General features: G+C 37.4%; 1 pseudogene; it reads right to left on the bottom strand.

Moving 5' to 3' along the window:
* Window positions 1–5,501: 5,501 nt before the first annotated feature.
* Window positions 5,502–6,434, bottom strand: LOC140694384 (olfactory receptor 2G3-like; annotated as a pseudogene).
* Between the last annotated feature and the right edge of the window lie 4,225 nt (window positions 6,435–10,659).

Here is a 10,659-nt window from a genome sequence, read left to right on the forward strand (position 1 = left end):
TCTTTGAATCCCACTTCTGTATCTCTACTCACTGACCTTGTTGCTAAAGGACTACTTTTTTTTTCCTAATTTATTGTTGTATCCAGTCAATAAACAAAACACTTTAAATCTGTTTAGGTTCTTACCACAATCATTAGATGTATGTATTATTCTCATTTTAAAGATAATAAAACTGACATATAGAAAAGTCAACAAAAAACTTGTCAAAGTTAAGTAGTAAAACCAAAAACTGACCCAGGGGCTGCACTCTCCACTCTGACTTATGACAAAATTCAGGCTTTGGACTATTTAGAAAGAAGCCCTCACTCAGATTCTGGTCTCTCTTTCTGTAGGACCTTGGGCAAGTTACTTAATCTCTATAAGCCTTAATTTCATCTTACAAATGGGAATAACTTACTTTTTAACATTTTTCAAATGATATGCTGTAATCCTTGTAAAGAATCTGTCACATAAGAGATATTTAATAAACAGTAGCTCCTTCTATTTTTCTTTCATTTACATCTTAACTATCTGTCATCTTGGGTCAATGTGTTGTCATAAAATGAGGAAGCCATTTTTTCCCCATGTAATTGGTTTTAGAAGCACAAATATCAACTTGAAATGACAAGAGAAAAAATGGATGGAAGTTGGATCATGTTAGTCTTTGTCCCAGTCCTGCCAGTAATCATGTCGGATAAGTCCCATAATGTCTCTGTACTTTAATCTATTCATCAATGAACTAAGGGCTATTATTTACACCTCATCTATCCTTTGGATTTGCTCAAATAAGTGGTAAATAAATGTCTGATGTTTGAAAAGGCCTGAATTCTCCTTTATACATTAAAAACTTTAGCAAGTACTAAAAACATAGCAAAAGCAGACATTTCAATCATACTCTCTATAATAGACTGCAAAAATCTTATGAACTGCTGTTTTCTCTAATCAGAAACGAGTTGGTAACTACTGCACTAGGAGTTATAATAGGCAAAAATCAGTGCAGATGTGGTTAAGATGGAAGGGATCAGAATGAGAAAAAGCTGAAATTAAATTCTGCTTCTTCCACACACAAGAAAAATCTCAGGTGACTTTTTTTAAACAATCTGTGTTTAAGACTTAAGACTTGGTGGGTAGATTTGTAGATGTAGATGTACATATCAATGCAGATATAGATGTTCTGTCTTTACTGAGTTGACATGCATAGGGAGATAAATTAAATGCATATATCATGTATTACAGGAAAACAAAACAATAAATACGAGAAGAGGACTGCAGACAAAGTGCTGTGGGAAGTCACACCTTAAAGGCAGCACCTCCTTTTGGGAGATCAGGGAATTTTATGGAGGAGGGGGCATGTGAGTTGTTTTTGAAGAAAGATCCAGAAATTAAACAGGAAAGCAAACCAATAGGGAATGACAGAAGGAAGAAACATAGTGAAGAAAGGTACAGAGGCTGGAAACCATGGGACTGTTCCATGGGCCATTTTGGCCAGCTGTCCAGTGGGAAGGTTTGATGGCAAAGCTGGAATGTAGCTCAAGATCTGGCACCAATTTAAGGACAAGGGAATTTGTAACTTGGAGTGTAGGGAGTTTATCACTCATGAATTCTGGAGAAGATACCTCTTTGCTCCCTGAAGTCCTGTCACATATCCATCCACAGAAAGACCTTTGGAGAAACCAGTGTAGCAACACAGTCTTTAGGTGGGTAAATCCAAGTAGACATTGGCTACTTCAGATAGGTTTAGTGGCATAAGATGGTATGCTTTTCTTAATAAAACTTGAATAAAACTCTTACCTTTAGCCATAATTATGTGTGGTCTTCTCCCAGCGGAGGAATGTAAGCTGAAGTCTCTCCCTTCAGTATCTGCCATAGAGAGGCTACCTGGAATAATTAGGGTCTAAGATTCCTTGTCCTATTCCACAGTTACCCCTATTCCCTAACACAGAAGCTATAAAATTGCCAAAGTCCTTTGCTTGGCATTCCAAGTCCTCTTCCTTAAACACCACGTGGTATTATTTCTCCCTGATCTCTTTGTGCAACAAATTCTCCTATAAAGCTATTTCTTGAATGGCCCTGACATTTTTCTACCTCTGTATTTTCACCAGTTCTCTCCTCTTTCTACTCCCTGCTTCCCTGATTATCCCAACTCCATGTCTCAGAACATCCAAACTTGGCTCTTCCTTCAAGGACCAGCTAAATACTACTCCTCCAGACACCCTCTTTCTCTGACCTACTGGGCTGGTAAAAAAACTTACTCTTCTGAACAGCAAAATCATTTCATTTGTAACTTTCTTTTGATTGTGTGTGGATGTTATAGTTATGCACATACACGTCTAAATGCCTAAAATGCAGACACTGTGTGAGATGTACCTGGTGTCCCTCTCACAACAGCAAACTCATAATGAACACTAAAAGAAGTTTGTGAAAAGAAAGAAGTGAGATGAAATGTTTGGTGTCCAGATTGCTTCAAACAGTCAGACACCAAAAATGTGCAGCCAGTGAGGGGCTTTGGAAGCAGGTGTGTTGGTATCTGTGTGTTTAGCTCTGTTAGAGCAAAGTTAGTTAGTGAGAATAATGAGCCTTATTCTGGAGACTGGAATGGGAGCCCATGATGAAATCAACACCATGAATGCCACCCATGGATGACATGTGAAATTCTACATTTTCAGCTTCATCTTAGTCATTTCCTCCCACATCCCACCTCCCAGAAGTTCAAGTTACGTCGAGCTCAAGTACACCTTAAACTTCCTCTCTTTGCATACTTTTGCTTACATGAGTCTATGCTTCAAACACCACTAACCCACCTAGAAAACACTTGCTTCTGCTTTATGTCACAAATCAACCATCACTTCTAGAAATCATTCCTGAACTCACTTTCTGGGTTTTCCCATCTGCAGAATGGTACCAGTAATGCCTACAGTGTGGGATTTCTGTGAGAACTAAGCAAGAGTGTTACCATGGCCAATGGCCCCCCTTGCTCAGGAGTTTTTGCCCATTGTCCTGGGATAAGTATCAGCAGTGCTACATTTCACTCTCAAAAGTGCTCTAATCCAGATATTAAAATATGAGAAAATCCTAAGGAGTGTATTTAAGCACTTTGGGGCTTAATTAATGGCAGCTGTCCTTTGGGCTAGATTCACATGTAAATCCACTATAACATTAAAACATACACCCCTTATGAGTATGATAGCTTACTTCTGCTGAGTCCTAGTCCAGTGTTCTGTAAAACAGGGAAGTGTGCAACATGGTAGAAAGTGGCAGGCACAACTAGAACTGGGGAAGTGATTAGGGAAGCTCTGTAAGTGTCTGGCCCATGGCTGTGTTCAGCATGATGTTTTGATTAGTCAGAATTTAGACGGTGTTTTGCTGTGAAGCACTTGATGGAAGACTCACATTGCCTGTGACTGTGGTGAGCTGATTCACAGCAAGTTCAAATAGCCTAAAAAAGGCACTATTATAGGAATAAATGAAGGCAAGAGGTAAAACAGATGATAGCAAAGAAGCAGTTCAGCTTTCCAATTATGCTGCAAGAATGGTACTAATGAGGAATAATTAGCTTCACCAGGACTTTCTTCCTTTTCAATATTTTACAATCCTCATACTTATTAACTGGAATGCTGAATTAATGTTTTTCACTTTAAAGGGAAAGACACCCATTAGGAAAGCTGGTAACATAATGTATGGTTGTAGTGTTTTTTATATCCTCTATACCTACAATGATGACATTACAACGTTTCAATATTGCATTATTGTCCTTAAAATTAATCAGCCATGTCCAAAAAGTGAAAGCAACTTCTGAAGAAATTCTGACAGGTTTATAATATATAAACTTTATCATCAATTCATAATAACTCTATTCTAGAGAGGATAGAGATGTCTAGATAAAGATAGATGATTGATTGCTTGCTTTTTACATTTTAAGTCAATTCTAAACCAGTGATGTCTACATTACTTATCTCATTAAGGAGACTTCACATATGTATTTGCTGATTGTATACAACCTTTGTATGCAGTTAGAAGAAATGGTGGCATTTAACTGTTGGATATCTGCAAAAGGGGAAATATGATTTCTATTTTATCTAAATCATGAAATAAACAAGTGAGAAAATTTTAGGAATTGCTTATGTCTTATGTAATAATTTAGTCAAAGGCCATATTTAAGTTTATTAGGTAGACTAATCTCAAGTTATATTTTGCTATTCTCTTAATTTGAAGAATAACTCTTTACTAAAGGTACCACTGGTTGAAAAGCTTCAAAACAGAGGACATATTTCTTTCCACACATTTGTGACACATATATGTATATCTGTCTCCCACACAGCATCCAGGAAAACCTCTCAAAAACATAAGTGGTGTCATACCACCCTTCTTTATAACGCTTACACTTTGCGGAGAGTACATCCCTGCTCCTGACCATAAGCAGCTTTGCCCTGCATAGTCCGTCTCATGTCTGCCTCTCCAGCCACATCTCCTGTTTCTCAATAGTTTCCTTTATTCCCTCAAATGAACAAACCATCTCACATTTCCAGTCTTTGTCCACAACCATGCTCCAAACAGAAGCTCTTCTCGATCTGACTCCTACCTCTCCTTCCTTTGTGTGCAGCCTCCTCAGAGAAGGTCATCTTTCCTATTATTGTCTGTCACCACCCCTTGATAATCATGTCCCTTAATCCATTATCACAATTTGTCAATGGAAGTGTGTATAGTATATGTATATTACAAATATCTATATATAAAGAAATTATTTCTATTTTATTTAAAGTTCTATTCTATAGCCCTTCAACAATATGTAGTGAATGAATTAGTTAATCTATTAATCCTTGACCAAATCTTCCATTTCTAATCATTGCTATCCCCCGTCCATACAATCAGCCTAAGACCACCAGGAATAAGCCTATAAGTCACATAAAATCAGATTTATTAATCCATTGCAAAGAAAAATACCACACACTAGGATTTGGGGGGAGGGTGGAGTTAAGATAAAATTTAAATGAAGCAACATTTTGAGAGATTCATTGCAAAGCAGGGCTATGTATAAAGGGGTCAAAATTAGGTTTAAACCACAAAGTAGATGCAGGGTCCTGTCTCCTCGGAAACTACAAAACTAAGATTGATGCAGTATGTTGCAACCAAAGACCCCTATCTGAAGTTCTGCACCTGAGTTGAAAGTTGAGAATGCTTCTCCCCACCAAAGTGTTTTACATCCTTCAAGCAGGAGTAAGATGTTTCTTCTTACTGATATAATTTGGAGCAATTAATTTCAAAGAGTCTGTGATTTTAGAGAACCAAGATTTCTCAAGGAGTGAGAAATTAGTAGTCACTCAATAAAGGATGCTTTTTCTGAAATTTATGGTTTGCCCTTGGGGGAGACATGTTTCTTGTTGAGTCTGCAGCTGGAACCAAGTGTCTTTTATGAATGATAGGGCAGATGTTGACTGTCCCAGCCACTTTTTATTCTATCATTTCATATTGGAAAGTCCATTATCTTAGGTTAACAGTTAACCTCAGCATCACACTAAGAGGTCTCATGTCCTCTGTTTTACAACAGCTCTCCTTAAAGCTCCTTTTACATCTTGGTTCTTTAGACTGTAGATCAAGGGGTTGAGCATGGGTGTGACCACAGTATAGAACACCTTGGTGATCTTGCCCCCAGTCCTGGAGGACTTCGACTGGGGTCTCATGTACATGAAGATGGCAGTTCCATAGAATAAGGCCACCACTGTCAGATGAGAAGCACAGGTGGATAGTGCCTTGTGCCTCCCAGAGGCTGATCAAATCCTGAGGACTGATTGAAGGATTCTGGTATAGGAAACAGCAATGAAGAGAAAAGGAATGAAGACAATGATGACACTGAAGATAAAGACAACCATCTCAGTAACTGAGGTGTCAGTGCAAGCCAACCTCAGGATGGAAAGAACTTCACAAAAAAATTGATTCAGGACATTGGGCCCACAGTAGGGCAAACTCAAGGTGAGGATGTTGATGACCATGGAACTTAGGAAACTACTGGACCAAGAAATGGCTGCCAACTGGATGCAGGTGCTCTGGTCCATAATGAGAGTATAATGAAGGGGATGACAAATAGCTACATATCTGTCATAAGCCATGACACCAAGAAGAACACATTCAATCATTCCAAAGGAGAGGGAGAAGAACATCTGAGTATCACAGCTGGAGAAGAGGATTGTCCTTTTCCCCACCATGTTGGACAGAATTTGTAAGACATTGGTGGATGTATAGCAGATGTCCAGAAAGGATAAGTTAGTGAGGAAGAAGTACATGGGGGTTTGGAGAAATGGTTCTATCTGGATAATAATGATAATAATAACATTCCCCACCACTGTTAACAAATAGTAGAACAATAACATAATAAAAAGAATGAGCTTTATCGTTGGCTGAAATGAGAGCCCCAGTAACACAAATTCAGTCACAGTGAAGTTTGTTTTTATCAGATTCATTTCTTGGTCACCTCCCTCTCATAGAACCATTCACTCACCTAAAGAAAAAAAAATCAAATGCCCTATACATCACAGTGTTGAAAATTCAAGATAAAAATAACATAGCAAGGAGATTATATCTTGAGTATCTGAGTTGTACTACAAGCAGAAAGCTTTCTCTCTGCTATTGAAGGGGATATTCCAAAAGAATATTCAAACTCAAACACTGATTAAGTTAAACAGATATTCTAGCCTTTACTCTGAGGGGAGGCCCTCTTGGCTGCTCATAATCTTTTCAAATCATATGCAGTCTTCAAAGCCTTGCTCACGCTCACCTATTCAGAAAGATCTGATTATGTTTTTGTTCGACACCCAACACAGAACAACTCAAGTAAAAGCCAAAAAAGACACTGTTTGATGTGCTGTTCATGAACTTAAAAATAAAGGCCAGAAGAGGCTTGCGCTCCTGTATCACCCTGATGCAATTTTCTGCTTTCTAGTATTTAGACATGCTGAAACCCTAAGAACAAAGACTGTGCACACCAACAGCAAAACCCGTGATGGGTCACACTAAGTGCCGATTCTCCCAGCTTCACAACTTCCATGCAATAGGGGTCGTTGATGATTTTATTATATTTACAATAAGGATAATGATAGAACCAATTTTTTGAGGGTGAAATTGAATAGTGTGTATAAAGAATTTAAGGCAATGCTTACACGTAGGGAACAACCCACAAATAACAACTATTATTATAGCCCTAGTAACACACAGTATTGCTACACTTAGCCAGAATTCACTTCTCTGATAAAAACCATTTCAGAGAAAAAAGATCATTAAAAAAGATCCAGACAAGTTACCAGGTCTAGTCATTGAGCACGTCTTAGACCCCACCCTGTGCCTGCTTATTTAGTTTAGGGGCAGAGTTAACGTGTTTGGTTAACTGGCTTTCAGCAGATGAAAGCAGGAAATTAGAAAGACATGGGGTGAGGAAGAGCCCTGGAGGCAGTCAGAGCTGTAAGAGCAAAAAGAAGCTGCCAATCTTTCATCCATTCATTTGTCCATTCTTTTTCTTTCTTTCTTTCTTTTTTCTTTCTTTCTTCCTTTCAAAAACTATATTTTTGGTAATCTAGTATGTACCAGATGCTGGGCTCTTCTGATAAACACAACAGACATTTTGATACTCTCATAAACCTCACAGTCCATGGAAAGTTGTGATGAAGGAAGCATTCTGATTCCTGAAGGAACAGGGACTCTTAGGAAGAAGACATTTGAAGAACCAAGTAGGTGCAGGTCATGAAAAAGACTACTTCATGCAAAGCATCATTTTTCAAATACTATTAATATGCATACAATATATTTTAGAGCGCTTCCTTATCTTTTGACTTAAACAGGGATTTTTGAATCAAATAAATCATGAACTGGTGAACTAAGTAATCTAAAATACGAAGTCCAGGAGTAAAGGAGGGATGGGCCTGGAGAGAGGAGAGAGGAGTTAAGTCACAGTCTTGTTTACATCAAGAGTAGGAAGGAAGGGTGGTTAGGGAACTCCCTTCCAGGACCTCCAAACAATGGTTAGAAAGTCCTGCTGAAAATAAAAGCTGTTTCAGTAATGTTTAGGGGTGATTATGATGACAGCAAAGGATATCCACAGTGAATTTCTGAGTTGACAACAAGGCGGCACGCCATCAGGTCCCATCAGATCATGGGACTAGTGGGGAAGCACGCAGAATCTGAAGAGCCGAAATCACATGCCTAGTTCCATCACGTGCCAGCTGGGAGACTTTTCTTGCACAAGTCACATGGCCAGTCTGTGCTTAACTTTATTTACCTGCAGGAAGGGAGCAAGAGTGACATCCTCATACACAGAGCTGATGGATGTGGTAAATGAGGTAACACACGTAAAGTCCAATAACCTAAAAATAAAGATCCCCTTCATTAGCGGATCTTTGTTATGTGTGCAGAACAGGAATTATTGGCACTCCTCATCCCCTCCCCAGGCCAATGATGGAGACACTAAGTCTTTAAGACAGTAAACAACTTGTCCAAAATCACTTAAAAAATTTCTGAATATATATGCAAGCACCCACAATAAACATGTATATAATATATCTATATTTATTTCAATAGTAGTAAAACCAGGACAAAAATAAAGTCTTGGTTCCAGAGGCATGCATGCTTATGTAGAATACGTTCCCATGAAGGAACATAAATATATTGATTCAACATTTAAACACTCTGTAGTTTGATGACTCAATCAAAAAGATAGTCTCATGGTTCCTCTAAATGCACAGTTTCCTCAAAGAACATTTTTAGTCACTTTACAGCTAAAACTCCTCAAAGTCAGCTTGACTCTATTCAATTGTCAGTTTTTCAGGATATAAATCTGTTTTTGTTTCTATAAGAACACACAGAACTGCATCTCCCTCATAAAGACAAGAGGAATAAAGACACTTTTGTAAGTAAATATAATGCCCATAGTACAAAGCAAGCCCACCAAATTAAATATGGGCTTGCAGAAGCCCTGGATGATTTATAATTACCAGTAGATTCTATATAATCATCTCAATCAAACAGGAATCACTGAGTAAACTGTACACCCTCCATTTCACTTCACAAGATGAAAGCCACTGTTGCCACATGCCTTCTTGTCTGTCTGGAAAACTCCTATTGAATATTTTACATACTAGGCATGCATGACATCCTCTTTGAAACTCTGCCTCATTTAACTCACCCAGAGTTAATCAGAGTCCCCTCTGCTGAACCACTTCCACCCTTTAACATACTCCATTGTTGTACATGTGGGGGTGTGTGTGAGTAAAAATGTATTAGTCGATCTTGCCAATTGACTTTGGGTTTCTAGGGATCCTGTAAGTCTTATTTATATTTTTTCCATTCCCTAGTACATAGTAAACACTCTGGACAAGGACAATCAGAATATGATTCTGGCTTCACCATTTCTTTGCTGGGTCAGTTTGTAAGTTTCCAAACTTCTCTAAACCTCATTTTCTCCCATGTGAAATGGGAACTATACTAATACTTAATCCACAGAATTGTCTTGAAGATTACACTAGAAAGTACATTTAGTAATTCACCACAGTATCTGACACAGTGAAAATATTATAGTAACAATATTACATAAATGTCACATTACACGGTTTGCTAGAAATATACTTGTGCTCTAAGAGCAGAGGAATATTAGACACAATACATCAGCAGTACTTGATTTATCACTGCAGAGGTGTTCAGAGCCTGCACAAACTCACACACTCCATACATGTGTTTAGTATTGCCAAAGTTTGTGATTTCATTGGTTATCAGCTCATCAATCAATGAAACTTATTGTTAAAAAAAATCAACATAAGGACTAAGAAGTTTAAGGACTAAGAGTAAAGAGAGCATAGGGACGATTCTGCTCCCTCCCTTACTAAGGAATAATAATTGGTAAGACTATCAGAAAGACCCTAAATATTTTTCTAATGAATCCACCTCTGAGTTATGAAAATATTCTAGAAAAGGGATGATCATTTGAATAAAAATACCACTTACAGTGTTTATAAATTGCCAATGTTCATAGAAGCACTGTTTATAATAGCCAAGACATGGAAACAACCTGAATATCCATCAACAGATGATTGGATAAAGAAGCTGTAGTATAGTTATATAATGGAATAAACTCAGCCATAAAAATAATAAAATAAAATAATGTCATTTGCAGCAACATAGACGGATCTGGAAATTGTCATTCTAAGTGAATTAAGCCAGAAAGAGAAAGAAAAAATATCATATAATATCACTTATATGTGGAATCTAAAAAAAAAAAAAAGCCAAACTTATTTACAAAACAGAAACAGATTCACAGACATAGAAAACAAACTTATGTTTATGTTTACCAGACTGGAAGAGGGTGGGAAAGGATAAATTAGGAGTTCAAGATTTGCAGATGTTAACTAATATATATACAAAAGATAAATAACAATTTTATATTGTATAAAACAAGGAACTATAATCAATATCTTGTAAAAACTTATGGTGAAAAAGAATATGAAAATGAATATATGTACGTTCATGTATGACTGAAGCATTGTTCTGTACACCAGAAATTGACACAATATTATAAACTGACTGTACTTAAATAAAAAAAATTAAATTGCACCGTAGATGATAATGTACCACTTACTGTGAATTAGTTTCACAAATCCTCTTGAATAAAAGATTGGGATCTGGTTTTAACAGCACATGGGACAG

This window comes from Vicugna pacos, unplaced genomic scaffold, assembly GCF_048564905.1.
Source record: "Vicugna pacos unplaced genomic scaffold, VicPac4 scaffold_21, whole genome shotgun sequence".
In the NCBI taxonomy this organism is placed as follows: domain Eukaryota; kingdom Metazoa; phylum Chordata; class Mammalia; order Artiodactyla; family Camelidae; genus Vicugna; species Vicugna pacos.